This window comes from Podarcis cretensis, assembly GCF_951804945.1.
Source record: "Podarcis cretensis genome assembly, chromosome: 15".
NCBI classification, from domain to species: Eukaryota; Metazoa; Chordata; class Lepidosauria; order Squamata; family Lacertidae; genus Podarcis; species Podarcis cretensis.
In genome coordinates this window covers 35,707,501-35,728,550 of record NC_137185.1, presented here as the reverse complement: position 1 = coordinate 35,728,550, position 21,050 = coordinate 35,707,501, and the positions used below count along the sequence as shown (strand labels likewise).

Below are 21,050 nucleotides of genomic sequence, written 5' to 3'. Positions count from 1 at the left end.
TATTTCCCCTATATCCCACTTTTCCACCAAGAAGCGAAAGGAGGCTTCCTGTTTTGTCTTCACGACAAGCTGGTCTGAAAAGAGATGGAAGCCAAAGCCACTGTTGTAAACAAAAACTGCTCCCTTTTCCTTATGGCAGGAGTCAGCAACCTTTTTCAGCCATGGGCTGGTCCACCGTCCCTCAGACCATGTGGTGGGCTGGACTATATTTTGAAAAAAATAATAATGAATGAATTCCTATGCCCCACAAATAACCCAGAGATGCATTTTGAATAAAAGCACACATTCTACTCATGTAAAAACACCAGGCAGGCCCCACAAATATCCCAGAGATGCATTTTAAATAAAAGCACACATTCTACTCATGTAAAAACACGCCGATTCTCGGACCGTCCCCAGGCCGGATTTAGAAGGCGATTGGGCCGCATCCGGTCTCCGGGCCTTAAGTTGCCTACCCCTGCCTTATGGGGTCCACAAGAGCCCTTATAGAGTCCTTTGTAGGTTCTCCATAGGTTGGAGAAAATAACAGAGGCCAAACAGAGAATATTGAGAAGTAAAGCAGTTAGTAAGCCTGATCTTTATTAAAGCTGTTGCAACAGGGTGCTCCCCCCCCCCCACATACAGGAGAGAGGAGGACCCAGGACAGAGATGTGGAAGCCCTTACACAGTCATACCTCATTATATTTGCTTCAGGTTGCGCATTCTCAGGTTGCGTCCTGCGGCGACCCGGAAGTACCGGAAAGGGTTACTTCCGGGTTTCGCTGCTCACGCATGTGCAGACGCACAAAATGATGTCACACGCATGCCATTTGCAACCAAAGGTACCACTGTATACTTTTGAACTGCCCACCCTGTAGCTCAAGACCACCACTCCATACATCATCCATACATCCACCCCTTTAATATATCAAAGAAGGGGTGGAAATCTGGGTGTGTTGTTTCTTTTTGTCTGCCAAGTTACCTGACTGGATTACCTGGGCATCCTGGCCACTCTTTTGTTAAGATAACTACTCAATTCCTAAATCCAGGCCACAGGTCACAGGCTCACACCCTATTCATATCTTAAATGTGCCCTTAAGGCAGGATTTGTGAAAGAGACAATGGGGAGATTTCCCATTTCCTTCGACCTTGCAGAGAAATATTTGAGGTCATTTGGGGAGAGAGAAAATGGTTTCAGGACTTTTCTGTGGGTTTCAGACATGTGGTTTACATATATGTATGTGTTTGCTTGGTACATTTATGAACATCTATTTTATATATATATAAGAGACCTTAAAATTCTTATAACACCACCCAGAGTGCTTCTTGGATGAATGGGGATTTCAAACCGAGGTCTCCAACATTCCACCCCTGAACCCACCTGGTTCTGAAAAGCAATTCTCACAACAACCCCGTAAGGTAGGTCAGCAGCGCTATTATCTCTCAATACGGAGAGAGCGAGCGCCTGGCTGTAAGGGCGCCCCTAGCCTCGGAGGCAGGACGGTCCCCGCGGTTTTCCCGTCTCGAGTACGGGTTGCGTACGGGCGGGGATCGGGAGCCGTGGTGTATTCATAGCTGCGGCGAGCTTTGAACCGGGAGTTCCCAGCTCAGCCTCGTCATCGCGGCGGCCCCTACGCTGGAGGCATGGACGTCCGTCTCATCATCTACCAGGCTGCAGCCTCTCCTTTCCTCAGTGTGTGGGCTGGGGGGGTGGAGAGAAAAAGACAGACACACACACACAGCCGCCCTCCACGTTACTTCCCCCACCCATCTTTGCAGGGTGGCACCGTAAAATAAAATGCAATTCAGGAAAGAAATAAAATGCAAAATCCTACTGAGTTCAGGGAGACTTAAACGCGCCTAGGGTTGCAGCTTTTGCACAGAGGGGGCTGGGGGCGAGGGAGGCGGCGCTCTTTTGTCTGATCCCTTCCACCACCTTCCCACCCGCGGAAAGACGCTGCTCCCGCTTGCGAGCCTTGCCCGACGGCAGCATGGCCCTCCTCTCGCGCCCCGGGAGGACCCTTCCCCCGGCGCGCGCTCCTTGCAAAATGCAAAGTGCAATGCAAAATGCAAAGTGCAATGCAAAATGCAAAGCAAGCTCCCCTCCCTCCCCCCCCTCCCCCCCTCCCCACCATCCTCCTCCTCCTCCTCCTTTCGAACCGGGAGATAGGAGCTCTATTGCTCTAGCCTAAGAGGAGGAGGAGGAGGAGGAGGGCCATGAATATTGATGAGGCTGCCGGGTCTCTATTGTGCAATTGGAGCTGCGAGGTGGAAAGCGCAGGCAGAATGGAGGTGGAGAGCGGCGATGCGCTCGCAGCTTTGTGGCTCCGGCAGTAGCAGCAGCAGCAGCAGCAGCAGCAGCCGAGCCGAGCGAGCCAACAGCAGCAGAAGCCGCCTGCACCGGGGGAGGGAAGAGGAGGAGCGGGGCCCGGGGACGGGGGGGCTTTGTTACTTGCACACAATCGCCTCCCATCCAGCCCCCCGCCAGCCAGAGCCAAGCGGACGCGATGGAGCAAGGGCAGAGAGATCTGTAGGAGCCACAAGGATCTGCTGAAGACCCACATTCTCTCGCGCACACGCACACCCCAGAAAGGAAGAAGGAGAAGAAGAAGAAGAAGAAGGGAGAGCGGCGGCGGCGGCTCATCCGAGCCCTCCTCCTCCTCCTCCTCCCTCCACGCCAGGAAGAGAGACGAGAAAAAGGCCATTTTAACGTGGCTCAGCTCGGGTTCTTGGGCAGCCGCAGGCTCCTGCTTCGGAGGTTAGTGGCGGCTGAAGGGGGTTTTTTTTTGGGGGGGGAGGCGAGGCAAGGTGGATCTGTTGTGTTACTGGTTGTGGCTTTTTGTGGGGGGAGGTGGAAGGGGGCATGTTCCCCAGGGAGAGAGGAGAGGTGGTGTGTGTGTGTGTGTGTGAGAGAGAGAGCTTTGTGTGTTTTTAAACCTCGCCCCCCCCCCTCCAATGGCTATTTCACAGAGAAATATCTCCCCCTCTTGTTCGTATTTGCTGGGCGCTCCTGGATTTCCCTGTTGTTTTTTCCATGTTGGCAACTGGGAGGGTTTGGTGGTGGGCAGAAAGAGAAGAGGCGGGGAGAGGGGTGGGTGGGTGAGGTGGAGACCCTACCCAGATATTGGGGGCACCCACCTCACCCAGGCTGCCATATTTTTTGTTGTTGTTCTGAAAACAATTTTAAAAATAAATAAAAATATTATAATTATTGGCTAAAGTGTGCCAGAGAGAGAGAAAGTGAGTTTCTATGGCAACAGAAACTGATGCCATGGGGAGATGTGGGCACGGTGTGGCACCTGCTATGGGAGATGTGGGCACCTGGGGAGGGGGGTGTTGTGAGGCTGAGCGGGATTGTTGCGAAGAGCACCTGCTGCCTGGCCAGCTGTTGGCTCCTGTGTGCTGTGGAGGTGAGGGTAAAATCACTTGGTGTTCCTGCGGGCAGGGATGCCATTCCCTGGGCATTCAGACTGAGAATGAGGTGGCCCTGCACTGCTCTCGTTGGTTGTTTTTTTAAAGGGGAGATACTTTGGTACTTGAGAAGGATATCTCTTCCTCCGATAAGCAAATCTTGTGCATGGCTGTTAGAGGACATTTTAAATGCCAAGGCCCCTGTTCAAATGCCACCCTATAGTTTGTGTCTGAAAAACCCTACTCCAAAGGGAGAGTGTGAGAAGACCAGGTACTGCAGAGAGCTTGGAGGTGCTTCATCTGGCGACTTTAGTTCTTAAGTACTGTAGCTGACTGATCTTGTGGAAGTCTCATGCACGGTTTCAGTCATCTGTGGTGGGTGCAAGGCCAGCGGGGCTTTTCAAAGCCAGAAACTTAAGAAGCGTGGGTGTCAGCTTTAGATTTCCCCACATCTTCACCCCTTTTGAGGTGCTCCACTTGCATGAGTCCAAAGTAGAGAACAGGACGGTGTCAGGCTGCTAGGATATTCACACAGTTACAATCTGTTCTTCTCTGGAGCTGGATGGTATTTTTATATCCCATTTAGCAAAAAAAAAAACTAAAACAAAAAAAAGAAGTTTATTGTTCTGCCTTTTGATTGCAACGCAAGTTTGAGATTCCACCGTTCTCCTGTTTTGTGCACCGATCATGGTCTGCTGGCAAGTAGGGGTAGGTCTCCAGCTGTCTGCTGACGCTGCTCTTGTTTTCTGGTAATTTTTTTTAAAAAAATTATCTTATTGCTCTGGGCGGATGAATGCAGCAAGGTGGGGTGAGAGAGAGCATCCTCTTTTCCCAGTTGCTGGTTGCTCAACTCATCTTGTGCTTCTGACTTTTCTAGACACTGCTAATCTGTCTGGGCCAGAGCATTTCCCAGGTTTACCTGAATTTGGGGTTTATTGGATCAGCCTAAAGCCAGCAAGCATCAGCGTCCAGGCAAGGAACCTCCCAGACTGTCAAGGGGCCTTTTATTTGATCTGTTAATCCTGTGATCGTATACACACTAACTTGGGAGTAAGCCCTATTGAATCCAGTGGGATTTATCTCTGAGTGGACATGCCTAGGATTGTATAGTAAAACATGTCATAAATACCCTTGGCGAAACATCCTAAGTGGCCGACAATCAAAGCGGGCAGGGGAGAGAAACTTTATTCAAAACAAATAAACAAACGAAACCAAATGAATGAAAGAATAACAAAATGAAACTGTGGGCAGGGCCAAGAGAGACAGAGAGGAGGCTTGGATGTAGTCAATATCCGGCCAGGTCATGAAACATTATCATTTGGATCTAGGCCAGGGGAATCCGTTCAGGATTGTCCACACTAGGGCTAGCCAATGTGGTTCCTTCCAGATGTTGTTGGACTGCAACTTTCATCAGTCCCAGCCCTTCTGGCCAGTGGTCAGGGGTGGTGGCAGTTGTACAAGAGCCAGTGGTGTGCAGTGAAATTTTTCACTTAGGGCCAGAGGCACCAACTTGCAAGGGCAATTGGTGGGGTGATGTTGCACACGTGACATCATGCATGTGAACATTGCACCTCCTTCCCTAAGCTGGGCCAAAGCTTCGCAGGCTTTGGGAAGGAGGCATCAAGGAACATTCAGGAGACTAGGCTAGTCCCCTAGTCCACTGACCGCACACCGCTGAGGAGAAGACCTGGAATGTGCCACATTGGTTCTCCATAACATACCCTGACTAGCTACAGGTCTTCAGAGCTTCAGGCAAGGGTCTTTCACAGCCTTACGTAGAGAACCTGAGACCATTTGCAAGTAAAGCAGCACCTCTTCTTCAAGGGAACCAGGGCAGAGAATCTTTGCAGTCTGAGTGCCACAAACAGAAAGGCCCTGTCTTGTGCACCTCGGGCACAATAATGGGGCATCAGGCAGAACCTCTTGGCAATGTGAGGTGATGCTTCCCCTTTTCTGTCTGGTTGAGGGAGGGCATGCCCGTTCTCGCAGTCAGTAGCTTGAGTCTATAAATATATATTAAGCACTAAGATTTCTTGAATGAACCAGAATAATCACAGAGCCAGGAATACTCAGCAGGAGTTTGGCTGGTTTGGTTGGTTCTGCAAAGCTCATCTTGCCTGTCTCCCTTCCTTCTCTCTTGGGTGTATTGTTTTTCTTTTACCATGTTACTTGTAGGATATGGCAGCCATGGCGATGTTTGGGCACCTGCAAGAGGGAGAATTTGGGGGAGGGCAGAGACTGTGTGATCTGCTTCCTTTTCCCTTAGTCGCTTTTTCACTGTGCTAGACGGAGAAGGGTTGGGTTTGCGGGGTCTTTTTGCTCATGCACAATCCTTGCATAAACTCTCTAGCTTTGTATTCGGTTAAGAGCCCTGGCGCATTGGTTTCCATCACTGTTGCTGCAGCTGATGAGACAGTGATGAAGTGGCTTTTAAGCTGCTGTCTTAGACTAAGGTTATTCCATTGGTCCCAGGGTTGTTTACTCTGACTGGCAGTGGTCAAAGCAGATCTTAGAAAGCAGCCTTTCCCAGCTCTTCTACCTGAGAACCTTTTAACAGGGGTTACTGGGAACTTGCTGCTGGAAACCTATGTATGATAGACATGTGGTCATGAAGTGAGCATGGGATAATGCTGCGCTGGATGCCCGACTCCTGCTCGTGTTTGGGTCTGTGCATCACACATTTCAGCCCAAAGCCCAGTCTACAGTTGCCTCTAGCAGCTCAGACAATGCCACTGTATTCTGGTGCTGAGAGTTGCTGGCTGACTTCTGCTCCCTGCACATAGCTACAATTCCCAGAGTTCCCTGGGAAGGGGGAGTTATTCTTCAACCGCTCTGGGAACTGTAGCTCCGTAAGGGGAATAGGGCTTTCCTAACAACTCTCAGCACCCTTAACAACCTACCATTCCCAGTCTCATTTGGGGGCACCTGGGATATAAAGTGGTTTGATACTGCTTTATAGGCATAGTGCAGATGAGGCCTTAGAACGGTCTGATTGATCCATGCACGGAGACGACTTGTTTCTTATCACACACGTGGCATGCAACTGTAAGGATAAACACTTTTCCTGAAAAGGGTTTTAGGGTTTTCTGTGCAATGGTGAGGTTCTCAGGCTTGAGTTGAGTGCATTGCTGGGCACTATCGCCCACACAAGAGAGGGAAGGTGTCAGCAGATATGGGAAACTCCAAGGTTTATAAAAGTACCAAAAAAAAAAAAAAACTTTAGAAGAAAAACTCCCTAAAAGTGTTTGGGGGGGGGGTAGCACCACTCTCTCACAGCTGTGAGTGTCAGAAAGGTAATAATGAACCAATCCTGACCCTGAGTTCCCTCTCTGAAGGACCTTCTCAAAGGTCCTTCTCAGAGTGTCCTCTGAGGTAGATGTGGAAGGTGGCAATGCAAGAAAGAACAGGCCTTTTATTTGGTGCCCCCCTGCCCACTTAAGAAATGTTCTTCTCAGGGAGGCCCCTCACTTGCTGCTTTTAGGCACCAGGCAAAAACAATCTGTTTCATCCAGGCGTTTGGCCTTTAATTTGGAGAGTTTGGGGTATTCCAGCCTGCTAGACTGCTTTCTATGCATATGAATGATCTTAGCTTTTATTTTGTTTTAGGTTTGCATTGGTTTTAATTTTTTTAATTATATTGTAAGTTACTTTGAGTTTTGTGTGTGTGTGTGTGTGTGTATGTATCTACCAATAAGTACAGTTAATAACAATAATAATAATTTCCAGGGGCATTTGGTATGATTAGGAACCAAAGCAGGTCAAAACCAGTCAGTTAGGAACACTTAAGTTCTGAGGAGACAGTCCAAAAGCGAACAAGTTGATAAATATTACAGGATTTGTTAATTCTATAATGACTTGCACACGTAGAATTAGTTTCTTGAGTTTTGATGAATAAGACTACAGTGGCAGCATCCGTCTCTTTGAGCAGCCAAATACCACCCATTGTACACCTGCAGACGCTCCAAGATTGTAACTCAATATGATAACTCAAAACAACTTTCAATAGCTGATAGCTATACCTAGAGCTCATAGACACGGTCAGCTAATGTTATCAGTAAACATTATGTGTTATTTATTCGATTTATACCATGCATTTTCCTCCCTAAGGAGCTGGGCAGACCCAGCAATGATAAAACATTTACAAAAACAGTTTAAAAGACCATTCTAGAAACTGTTTAGAAACATTGCCCCGGAATACTATCTTTCAGCCACCAGTTGCCTGGATAAACTGGAATGCTTTTAAATTAATTCTAAAAGTCAGCAATGAGAGAGACGGACGCACCTCACTCAGAAGAGCTTTCCACAAATGGAATCACCCCTGGAAAGGTCTTGTCCAGGGTCAACACCAACCAGGCAGCTCCCAGTGGCAGCAGCACCAACAAGCTTTCACCTGCTGGTAATAGGGTCAGTGTCTTTTTTTTTTTTTTAAAGTAATATTTATTAAAGTTTCCACAAGAGAAAAGTTACAAAAATGGTAAAAAGAAAACACAAAAAATACAAACACTAAGAAAAACAAAAACAATTAAAAACAAATCCCTCTTTCTATATCTTACAGTTCATTCACTTATTTTCATGACTTCCTCACACCTCCCTTTTTTGTATTCCAATTCAAATATTTAATTCAGCAAATCCATACCCTCTCTATTTTCTCTTAATTCTTTGTCTTCACATATTATAATTTCAAATTTTCATCTAATATCAATCCCTTTTTACATGTTCCTTTTAACCTTATTGGTAAGACCACTTCGTTTCGTTCCAACATCATTTTAACATTCAATAATTTTACAATGTTTCTGTAGGTAATCTTTAAATTTCTTCCAGTCTTCTTCCACCGACTCTTCTCCCTGGTCTCGGATTCTGCCAGTCATTTCCGCCAATTCCATATAGTCCATTACTTTCATCTGCCAATCTTCCAGGGTGGGTAGATCTTGTGTCTTCCAGTACTTTGCAATAAGTATTCTTGCTGCTGCTGTGGCATACATAAAAAAAGTTCTGTCCTTCTTTGGCACCAGTTGGCCGACCATGCCCAGGAGAAAGGCCTCTGGTTTCTTCAGGAAAGTATATTTAAATACCTTTTTCATTTCGTTATAGATCATCTCCCAGAAAGCCTTAATCCTTGGGCACGTCCACCAAAGGTGAAAGAATGTACCTTCAGTCTCTTTACATTTCCAACATTTATTATCGGGCAAATGATAGATTTTTGCAAGCTTGACTGGTGTCATGTACCACCTGTATATCATTTTCATAATATTCTCTTGTAAGGCATTACATGCCGTAAATTTCACACCTGTGGTCCACAAACTGTTCCCAGTCAGCAAACATAATGTTATATCCAATATCTTGTGCCCATTTAATCATAGCAGATTTCACCGTTTCATCCTGAGTATTCCATTTCAACAGCAAGTTATACATTCGTGATAATATCTTAGTTTTGGGTTCTAACAATTCTGTTTCCAATTTTGATTTTTCCACCCGGAAGCCAATTTAATAGGGTCAGTGTCAAGAAGCTTGAGGATGACCAAGGCAAGCTATTAGGTACTTGGGGCTCAATACATTTCGGGCAGTGCTGGCACCTTGAATTTGGCCTGGTGCTGTGCTTGTAGGACCCTTCTTCCTTTGCCCCTCACCTTTCCTATTCCTGATGTTCCAAATTAGCCAGGCGCCAGGTGCATTTTGCATCGATCATTTGCAGCCAATGGAAGATGCCTGGGTGCCAGGATGGCACCTGACAGATCACCTTCTGGGGATCATTGGATCAGGACTGTTTTCACACACTAAAACCCCGTCTTGTAGAGTTCTATCAGTTATATTTTATCTGCACAATCGGAATGAATTTCTGGAAGCCAGTTGCTTTTTCTGTGCAGCCTAAGCAGGAGCAGTCACCATTAAGAAACAGAGGTCAGAATAGGCCAATATATATGTGGACCGTCCCTGGATCAAGGGACTTTTCTTTAAGTTTTCAAAGCTCAACTTATCTCAAGTTTGTCATCCAAACTAGACAGGTGTTTAACTGAGAATCAATCACAGTCAGTCCATCATTTGAAAAATAAGACTTTAGAGCCGTCTTATCCAAAAATGGCAACTAGACCTCCCGTTTTGGCGACTGTAACCTTGGTTTAAGGAGCCATTTGGCGCCTAGCTTATATACCTGAGTTTCTAACACTGAAGAGTGGGGCGTGGCATTCAGTAAAGTTCTACACACTAGACACACAAAGGGGGAAGTATTGTAGCCTTGTTGTAGTAGAACCATCAAGGTCCAGAATAGTGGCTGGGATCATTCTGGAGCCTCATGGAAAATGATGACTCAGATTTCCTGCTTGCCCACCACAATCGAGATAGCAGAATGCCTTGCTTGTATGCATGGTCAAATCTGTGTCTGAATGACTGTAGATGGGGGATTCTAACACACGGCTTAAAACTTTCCAAAGACAACCTGTCAGTACCCTGTGAGTGCAGAAGAAGTGACACTGAGTCTCGGCCAGGCGTAGGCAACCTAAGGCCCAGGGACTGGGTATGTTTTTACATGAGTAGAATGTGTCCTTTTATTTAAAATGCATCTCTGGGTTATTTGTGGGGCCTGCCTGGTGTTTTTACATGAGTAGAATGTGGAGAGCCAGTGGTATAGTGGTTAAGAGCGGTGGACTCGTAATCTGGTGAACCGGGTTCAAGTCTCTGCTCCTCCACATGCAGCTGCTGGGTGACCTTGGGCCAGTCACACTTCTCTGAAGTCTCTCAGCCCCACTCACCTCACAGTGTTTGTTGTGGGGGAAGAAGGGAAAGGAGAATGTTAGCCGTTTTGAGACTCCTTCGGGTAGTGATAAAGTGGGATATCAAATCCAAACTCCTCCTCTTCTTCTTTTATTTAAAATGCATCTCTGGGTAATTTGTGGGGCATAGGAATTCATTCATTTTTTCTCCTTCCAAAATATAGTTCAGTCCACGACATGGTCTGAGGGACGGTGGACCGGCCCTCAGCTGAAAAAGGTTGCTGACCCCTGGTCTGGGCTTTAAAACTTTAAAACCTGGATATATGGCAACTCGATGGAAAAAGCTCAACAGAACAAAAAAAACTCAACAATTTTGGGGTCTTCATAAAAAAGCACGACAACTTTGCGGGTGTCAAGAATTCTACATGTGGGGCAGGGGTGGCCAAACTTTTTTCAAAGAGGGCCAGATTTGATAAAGCGATCATGCATGAGGGCCAACCAAAGTTGTTGAGTGTTTTTTAGGATTTTAACCCCGGAACATATACTGCCATGGGAGCTGGATTAAATCGACCGACGGGCTGGATTAGGCCCCCCAAATGGACTTTGAACATGCCTGGTGTAAGGCAACCCCTACACTGAGTCCAATAAGCAGTTATCACATACCAGACTTGGTTTCACTTATACAAATATTCTTGCAGTGTAATTTGCTGCTGTTAAAAAACTATTTGGAGCTGGAAATCCATTTTCTGCACATCAGCCCAGGATCTACCAGTAGATCCTGACAAAGCTCTGCTTTAGAAGGTCCGTGGCTTAGTGGTAGAGCATCTGCTTTGCATGCAGACTGTCCCAGGTTCAATCCCCAGCATCTCCAAGTTGGGTTGAACTGGGTAAATGGTAATGACATGTGTAGGTGGAGTGTATGAAATGGTAGCTGTCTTGTTTGTTTTTGTTTATAGTGTCTCCTAGGACTCATGCAGGTTTCTATCAGCGCCATGCTTTCCAGGCACAGGTCAGCGCTTTAAAACACCATGTCTGAGGTTGTTGTTGTTGTGGTTGTTGTTATTGTTGGGTTTTTCCAGACAGCACTTTCCCTGGGAAAACCCACATTTTACAGGAGAACCAGAGCAAATGGCAATCCATGAAATAACCAATTGCCATCAGCTTCAATTCAGCGTTAAAACACTGGTTTTCCCAGGGAAAGCATTGGAACCAAAACAGAACAGAACAAAACACCGCTTGGGTACGTAGCTTTGAAGCGCGGACTTTGTGCCTAGAAACTCAGCACAAAATGCAGTCTGGATGAGCTCCTAGTAAGGAATGTAGGACTTCCGTAAGAGCTGGTTGATATGAGCTGACTGAAATTTGCTTCAGGCATTTTGCTCGGAGCCAAAATAAGACAGATTTCTTATTTGTAGCCAGAGCTTTTTTATAGCCAGAACTCACTGGAACTTACTTCCGGCACCTCTTTTTCTAGAAAAACAGCACTAGTTGTAGCTGATCAGATTTACTGTTTTCAGGACAAAAGGCAGTGAGGGTAGCCACTACAAATAATACTACAAATAGTTAACTTTTAGCCAAGAAATTGGCGGGAGGTTGAGTTTTCTTATGGCTTTTACAGATGCTGAGCTGGTTCAAATGTCATGACAAACCATGGTTTGTTATCATGATGAAAAGAAGCTGCAGTCAGCCTTGGGCTTGTTCTCTTGTGTCTTCTCTTCCTGTGACACAGCCGTGAAGAGGAGACTGGAAATGTTCACTTCTGATTTCTTTCGTTCTTGGTTGACAATTTATGTGAGCCTACAATTGTTTGCGTGAAGCATACCCGAATCAAACCATGGATTATGAAGCTGGCTTGTTTCAACAAACTGTATTTAAGATTAACCACCGTTTAAGGTCCAGGCGTAACGCTAAACTACAGTTAATCAAAACCAGAAGTACAGTGATACTTCGGATTAAGAACTTTTCGTTCTGGAGGTCCGTTCTTAACCTGAAACTGTTCTTAACCTGAGGTACCACTTTAGCTAATGGGGCCTCCCGCTGCCGCCACACCGCCGCTGCGCGATTTCTGTTCTCATCCTGGAACAAAGTTCTTAACCCGAGGTACTATTTCTGGGTTAGCGGAGTCTGTAACCTGAAGTGTCTGTAACCCGAGGTACCACTGTAAAAGTTTTATCTCATGACTGTGCTGAAGAAGGCAATGAGTACATAAGCTAGAGGCTCACCGCAGCCCATTCCTGTAACAATAAACCATGGTTTATCATGACATCTGAGCTGGTAAAACAAAATGAAGGAATACTACACATAAATATATATCTGGAATATATATCTAGCTTTTACTCCTTAGTAACCTTGGTTCCCGAACGGCTTAGTTGTCAAAACAAATCGGTTCCTGAGCACCGCAAACCCAGAAGTAAGTGTTCAAGTTTGCACACATTTTTTGGAAGCTGAACGTCTAACACTGCTTCCACTTGAGTGCAGGAAGCTCCTGCAGCCAATCGGAAGCTGCGCCTTGGTTTTCGAATGGTTTTGGGAGTTGAACGGTCTCCCGGAACGGATTAAGTTTGAGAACCAAGGTACCACTGTATTCCTTTGAAATAGTTTTATGGAATCTAATTCCTGAGGTTTACCTAAGAGCAGTAGAAAAATGTTTTAAGTAAAATAAATACTAATAAGTTTACAGTGTAGTTCTTATCTTCCTGTAGCCCTTAACTCACAAGCATGATCCTAAGCATGTTTACTCAGAAATAATAACCACCAAATTTACTTCCTAATAAGTGTACTTGGAATTGCAGCCTCGATTATGTTTCTCAGAACCCATGTGAATAGGGAACTAGGAACCAGGGAACAAAAATAGTCCTGATTGTAGTAAATCTGGAGATAAATATGCAAACAACACAAGGCAGTAAGCTAGTTTGGTTAAAATTTAGTGGAATTGCCTGTTGGAGGGCTTGATATTCAGTCTCCTGGAACAAAGTTTTTCAGGGTTTAGAGCCAAATTAAACAACCAGCAAACCTTTACATGATGCATCTGCATGTTGGACTGTACCAGTACAGTCTACAGCAGGGAGGTCAAATATTTGAATGCTCTCAGCCCCGTAGAAGGCTAGCCGCCTCTCTAAAATGCTAGTTTTGCAATGCATAGCAGAGGGAAGTATGCAAACATTTGATTGCTCCTCTGCTGCCCATAGTTTGCTGATGATGTAGCAATAGCATGGTGTTTACAGCATGGAAGAGGAATCTGTGGCTGTACTTGGGCTCCAGCTGTCATCAGCCAGCATACCCAGTGGTCAGGGACGATGGGAGCTGTAAGCCTAGCAACATCTGGAAGGCGAAAGTTCCCCCATCACTGATTTACAGGATACCTCCTATCTAGTTTTTGTTTTTCTTGTTTGGAGTGCTTTGAAGTAGTTAAATAGGCAGAGAAGCAGCAAACAGGATTGCCAAGTGACCAGGGTATAATGGCCTATTTTCTGTGACTGTTAAGAGCAGCTTGGTCTTCAGGAATCTTTTTGCAACAATGAAATAAGTTTGAAGACCCTCCAGATGTTGTGGAACAGGCATAGGCAAACTCGGCCCTCCAGATGTTTTGGGACTACAGTTCCCATAATCCCTGACTACTGGTCCTGTTAGCTAGGGGTGATGGGAGTTGTAGTCCCAAAACATCTGGAGGCCCAAGTTTGCCTATGCCTGTTGTAGAACTTTCATCACCCCTGACCATTGGTGATGTTGTCTGTGACTAATGAGACTGCAGCATCTGGAGGGCCAAGGTTTCCCCTTCTCCCCCCCCCCCACAGCCATGAAATATTTTCTTCTGTTTCATATGAGAACCCCTCAACCACTAGGCCCAATTGAGAAACATATAATTCTGAAAATCAGTTTACTATGCCTCAAGCTGTTAATACTATTTGCGAACAGATGACTTAAATGTTCAAAATCACTGTGGTGAAATTGAGGTTTGGCTTTGAATTTATGTCAATTCCACTTTAAAATATCTGCAGTCTACATTATTGGTGTTGCTCAAGGCATTTAATATGTAAAGAATGTGCCTCTTTGACAATTTCAGGAGGTTGTTTGCTTCTTCACATTACTGTGCTTTCTCCTTACTGACTTCTGTGCCCAGAACTGTTTCCCAGAATGCCTCTGTGATACCAGCTCCTCATAATTCCTTTAATTTCTTCCTCAAGTCCACCTTTTCCATTAAGCCAGGGATGGGAACCTCTGGCCTTTGGGTGCTGTTGGACTACCACTTTTCTGTGGTGGCTCCCCGATTGTGGAATACTCTCCCCAGAGAGGCTTGCCAGGCACCGTCACTACATATCTTTAGACACCAGGCAAAAACATTCCTCTTTTTTCCAGGCCTATGGCTATTAAATAATCAACGGCCTGTGAAAGTGTGGGGGAGAGACTGTTATTATGATGATTATTTTACTATTAGGCTGTCTGTCAATATGTTTTTTACTATGTTTTTATTACATTTTTATCACTGATGTTTTGGAATATGCTTCACATGTTATAACACTGCCTGGCCTCTGAGATCTTTTGATAAAGAGCAGTAAACAAACAAACAAACAAATAATACAACTTCTATCCAGGCATATGCCTGCCATACTAATATTCATACCCGCCTACATTTCTCAGATGAAAATAGGGATGTCCTATTTCATAATCATAATAATAACCATAAAAATATACCCCACCCATCTGGCATCAAACATTAGAAAACATCTAAAGGTTATATCATTACTTATCTCCTTAGCTCAGGGGTTGCATAACTCCATACACTCCAACATTTCTCTGATGAAAAGAGGGACATTCCAAGGAAAAGTGGGACAGAATTGGATTAAATCAGAAACCGGGACGGCTTCTCTAAATCCGGGACTGTCCCTGGAAAATAGGGACACTTGGAGGGTCTGAATGTTGTATTTGTTTTTCAGACCCTTTTTGCCTGTTGTTCCACCAGGGGTAAAAGGAACAGCATGTGAATTGCTGCTACTGTCAATCTTTATTATTATTTAAATGGCATTGCTTCTGTGCGTTTAATTGATACACAGGCTTTTCCTGGCAAGGAGCTAGACGCCATCGCCTGCTAATTTCTGTAAACCTGACAGGTGCTAGAGGCACAGTTACAGGGGCTGGCTGAAAAGTTGGCAACCCCTCTGCAGCCCTGCCCAGTGAGAGTCTGACAGCCTTAAGCCAGCGTGTATTAAAACGAGTGTCAAAAGGATTACTTTTTCTTCTCTGTTTTCCTTTCCTCATCACGCTTTTCAACATACCCTCTGTAGGTGCGGCCCGATTCTAAGTGATGTTGGAGATTGTGAGTGTTAAGATCTGGGAGGTGGTATCTATTGCAGATTAATTAGTCGAAACACGCAGGCCCATTTTCAGACAAATTGCTTTATTGGCACAGAGCTTATTTTATTATTTAATAACATGCATTGCTGCAGATTACCTGGAAAAGGGTATGGACAAGTGCACTGGCAGAGCCAATCCAGAACTCATGCACCCAGTGTTCAAAATTAGCCAGGCTTTCACTGCCTATGGCAGATCTTCAAGTAACTTGGCCTTAAGCAGTTACGTTCTTTAAAAGCCATGACCAACACTTTGAATTGGGCCTGGAGCATATTTGCAGTCAGTGTAGCTGATGCAGAATTGGTATCAAATTGGTATAAAACGGCCTTCTGTAAAGGTAAGTCCTGGCTAACTATCTTTTTAGAGCGCTTTCTTGGTGAATGATGCAGTAGGCAGCGTATACAGCACTTTGACTTTCAGAAAGTTCTTGATATACGGTCCTTTGCCAAAGACTTCTGAGTAAGCTTGACATGAACAATTTGCAAATGATATTATTTTTTCTTCTTCTTCTGGAAACCATTAACACAGAAACAAGTGCTAAACTTCTGTTCGATCCCACTAGGTTTCCAGAAGTGGCTTTTACTTTGTGGGAAAGGTAACATGAAGTGCAAAAAAAGTTAAGGGAAAATGTTGGGGAGACAGAATAAAGTGCTGTCTGTATGCAGTCCTGTTTCTGCTAGACAGAAGGTAGCGGCATTGGAAATTTTAATGTGACGTCTGTGACCTTGCAGACAGACTCTTGCGAGGGATCCAAGGAACATCACAGCAGAGATGAGACAAGGTTAGATCCATCTCCCGTGACAACAGAAGGCCTGTGTGGGTGAAGGCTACCTGGTGTTGCTTGTATCTCATTCACAGAATGCTGCAGTCATATTGAAGCTCCTTTTTTTCAGAATGCCATGGCCCCATAGAACATCAGACTCGATGATGCCCTGGATATTTTATTTGGCACCCAGCACCTTTTCCTAGGGACGTGGGTGGTTCTGTGGGTTAAACCACAGAGCCTAGGACTTGCCTATCAGAAGGTCGGCGGTTCGAATCCCCGCAACAGGGTGAGCTCCTGTTGCTCGGTCCCTGCTCCTGCCAGCCTAGCAGTTGGAAAGCACGTCAAAGTGCAAGTAGATAAATAGGTACTGCTCCGGCGGGAAGGTAAACGGCGTTTCTGTGCACTGCTCTGGTTCGCCAGAAGCGGTTTAGTCATGCTGGCCACATGACCCGGAAGCTGTACGCCAGCTCCCTCGGCCAATAAAGCGAGATGAGTGCCGTAACCCCAGAGTCGGCCATGACTGGACCTAATGGTCAGGGTTCCCTTTACCTTTACCTTACCTTTTCCTAGCATGCATAAAGTTGGAAATGAGGTGTCTGCTTCGGATGTAACCCCCCCACCCCCACCCCGCTGCCTGATTCCCAGCTCACAAGAGTTTCCTAGCCGTATAACCTCCTTTCAAGAAGTGCTTTTATGCAAACACACAGTGCCTTTCCAGTGTGGGGTAGTGGTTTTTGTGTTGGCCTAGGACTGGGGAGACCCACATTCTAATCCCCGCTCGGTCATGAAATTCATCGGGGGACCCTGCCCCAGTCACCAGCTCTCAGCCTAACCTACCTCACAGGGTTGTTGTCAGGGCAAAATGTGGGTTGTGGGGGGGATCATGTACCTGAACCCCTTGGAGGCAATTCCATAATAATTTTATTGATCCATGGGGCATATCAGGTTAAATATTAAGGTCTGCTTGCGTTTATTAAGACCATTAAACTTGTCCCATGGAAGCCAAGAGGCTTTGCACCCTAGGCTATTTTTGCTTCTCAGAACACAGCTATGGCTGCCCCTTTTCTGCACATCCAACACAGGGTGTGGTGCTGTCGTTCCCACTGCCCCGAGGAGATTGCCAATTGCGTTAGTGGTGAAATAGTTCACTAGGTAACTAGGTTAAGTACTGAGTCATCCGCCCACTCGCTTATATAATGCAGCAAGGGCTTTTAAAAACAGGTGTCTCTAAAGGTCAGGTGCTTTAAAGCAGGAACGTGGAGGTGCACAGTTTTGGAGAGTGGGACTTTCAACAACTGAAGGGGGAGGGTGGTGGAGGGAGGGAGCACAGAAAAACAACAACACATTTTCAGATTTTTTTGGCAATGCACCTTTGCTTTTGCGCTGTGCCCAGTATTGTGCTATGGGTGGCAAAGCATAGCTGGTATTAACTTTTCCACCTAGCAATCTATTTCTGTTTGCTCAGTGCAAACCGGGCAGCCTGTCACTCAAAAGTCCTGGAAGCAAAAAACGAGGCCAAAAAAACAAGCTGGTGCCCTGTAGGGCATCAAACAGATGATGGTACAAACAGATGCCCGGCATTGGTGGGTCGGGTGACTGATGTGGCAAAGTGTTTTGTTTTTCAAAAGGACACCCCACACAGCTTGGATTGAAAGAGAGACTATGGCACGTAGCCCAGGAGAGGAAGGAGTCGCACTATGTCCCACAGTATGATCTCCTCCAAGATAAGCTTTTTTTGTGTGTGTGTCCTCTATATTCAAATGTTGTCATTAATTATTATATTTATGGGGCGGTTTATAACATGGTTAAAAATACAAACTACAACATACAGACCCCCCCAACACACACACACACACACACTCTGAAAGGCAATAAAAGCCTATTACAAACAATAAAAATAAGCACATATTGCCATGTAAAAGCCGGCAGAAATACAGCAGGACAAAATCAGTTTAAAACCAATGTAAACCCTGTAAGGGGAAAATGTGCAAGAAATTATAAACACCATAAATGTGTGCCTGTTGGTACATTGAAAAGCCTGGGAGTGTATAAAGGTGGCTCCATGGTACGGTGCCATGTCAGGGGAGGCATTCACAACAACAACAACAACAACAACAACAACAACAACAACAACAACAATTTATTATTTATACCCTGCCCATCTGGCTGGGTTTCCCCAGCCACTCTGGGCAGCTTCCAACAGATTATTAAAATACAATAATCTATTAATAGTCTTCTAAAAGTCTGGTAGTTGTTTTCCTCTTTGACATCTGGTGGGAGGGTGTTCCACAGGGCGGGTGTCACTACCGAGAAGGCCCTCTGCCTGGTTCCCTGTAACTTGGCTTCTCGCAGCGAGGGAACCGCCAGAAGGCCTCGGCACTGGACCTCAGTATCCGGGCAGAACAATGGGGATAGAGACACTCCTTCAGGTATATATATTGGCCCTTTGCCACCAACTGCCTCATTGCATTATGCAAAGAAACATAGGAATGTGTGTGTTAGCACAGGGCCTTTTAAAGTAGCAACACTTTTGATTTCGCATTCTGTCTGAACTGACCCATAGTTTGCTTTTGCTTAAAGGTGATTCATAGCATGGCTAGTTTATAAACGGTGGTTGTCTTTCTTTAGAGCAGCTTCTGTGTTACCTACACAAGAAGTTTGTGTTTGGTGGCCGATGGTGCTGCTTATTTGTTTGCCAATGCACTTTGGAGGTTTAACGGTTTGATTTGCCCTGCTGCTCCCGGTTTTTTTTATTTCCAGCTTTCTATGCTTGTCCTGATGTAGGGTTCAGCTTGGAAGGAGCATACTGTTGTAGGCAATAGAATGGGTTGGGGTGTGTGCTTGTGTGTGTCGTTCCTCTGACAGTTCATCAGGTTTGAAAAGGTGTCCACAGGCCTGAGAAAAAGTTGGTGACCTTTGATGTAGATTCTGTTTAGCCACTTGTAAGATCCCATTGCTTCCATTGGCTTGTGTCTTAAGGAAATGGATTCAGTCATGGGAAAGTCCATGGAGAGATGTTGGTGGAAAAGGTCAGTGTTGTGATGACTCTCGGGAGAATATTTTAAGCCAGAGGCTTAAAAAAAAAATTGTATCATCATAAATTGGTTATGACAGAGGGTTGATGCATTTGTCCAGGTATTGTTCATCAAGGTGATAGCTGGGAGTGTCCGCTGATTAGCAAGAAACAATTTTGTATCCTCAAGCACTCCCATTGCTAAGAGTGGCCTCTTCAAATGTGCATTCGTTGATCTGGGATTGTGTGGCCACAGCACAAAAACAGTGAGCATTGTTTGGAAGGGGCTGTAGCTCATTTGTAGAGCACATCATTTGCATGCAGAAGGTCCTGGGTTCAACCCCTGGCATCTTCACATAGGGCTGGGAAAGATCCCGGAGAGCCTCTGCCAGTCAGTGTAGGCAGTACTGAGTTAGATGGACCAATGGTCTGACTTGGTAGTATAGAGCAACTTCCTGGAGCGGCGTTGTTTTTGGGCCATTTTTTCCTGGATTTAACCTATAAAGCCTTACGTGGTTTGAGACTTCAATATCTCAGGAGTTCTCTTTCCCCAGAGGAACCTATCTGTACCCTAGGACAGTGGTTTTCAACCTTTTTGAGTCCACGGCTCCCTTCACCAAGCATGTTCTTTCTGTGGCTCCCCTTTGGGAGCCACTAACACTGGGGTTCTGTTATAGGATTTGCATAAGTGGGGATTCCCCCAGTGCAACCACACCCCGCCAGCTCCCCTGAATGTTCCATGGGGAGAAATATAATGCAGGAAGATAATGGGCTGCAAGTTAATGAATGGACAGCTCCCTAGGGCTCCCCTGAACGTTCCTCAAGACTCCCCAGGGTGCCCCAGCACACTGATTGACAACCAATGGCCTAGGATCCTCATCAGAGACCCTCCTCTGTCTGCTCCCTCCAGGAGAAGTCCAGAGGGTATCTATTTTGATGGTAGCCCTCCACGCCACTCCCAAAAGCCTGGAATACTCTCCCCAGGGAAGCTTGCCTGACACCAACATCTTTTGGGCAACAGGTGAAGACCTTTTTATTGTCTGATGCATTTGAATGCTAATAATGTTTGGTTCCTGTAGCTGTTTTCTCTGAGCTCTTTGCTGGTTGTACTTGTCTTGAATAGGGAAAGGAAATGTTTCTTTATCAATTTTTATTAAAGGATGAACTGTTGGTGCGGTGTCCTTCATTTTAAACGCTGTAATGATGTGAATTGCATCCGCATAGGTGTGTTACTGTTCTCGGTTGCCTTGAGACTCTTTGGTAGGAAGCAACAAATACCTAAAATTAAAAATGTTCCTATGTGTGTAAAGCTTGTAGCCGTGCTTTTGCCTGACATACTTATTTCCCACAAGCAGGCATTACTTTTATGATTGGCTTTCGACAGAGTTTGGATATTCATGCAGCAGGTCTGCTGTGATTTGCTCAGTCTTTATTGCTGTTTCATGAATGCTTAAGGCAGCCTTGGCCAACCTGGTATCCTCCAGCTGTTTCGGACTACAACTCCCATCAGTCCCAGCCAACATGGTTGATGGGAGTTGTAGTTCAAGGCAGCTGGAAGGCACCACACTGCAAAGACTGCCGTAGGGTGCTGATGCTTACATAGCTGGTTGACCACAGAGCCCAAGAGTGTGGGTGTTAAGAGCTAAAGGGCATTGCTCTGAGCTCATACTGAAGAACTGTGTTTTCTAGTAACTGGGCTCTGTTTAATACGGGTTAAGCCAATGTTTAAACCGGACACAATGACAGGCAGAGATGATGTTCTCTGTTAAATGTTGGCAGCCCCTTTGCCCAAGGTACAGTCACCTTTTTTCCTTCTTAAATTGCT

The 21,050-nt window shown here is 45.6% G+C and overlaps 1 protein-coding gene across 1 annotated transcript in view; it reads left to right on the top strand.

The window, feature by feature from the left end:
* Nucleotides 1–2,241: 2,241 nt before the first annotated feature.
* Nucleotides 2,242–21,050, top strand: part of ZMIZ2 (zinc finger MIZ-type containing 2) — a 111,770-nt gene continuing 92,961 nt past the window's right edge. The window contains exon 1 of the mRNA XM_079954966.1: nt 2,242–2,737. The gene's annotated coding sequence lies outside the window, so the exon portion shown is untranslated. The remainder of the gene's footprint in view (nt 2,738–21,050) is intronic.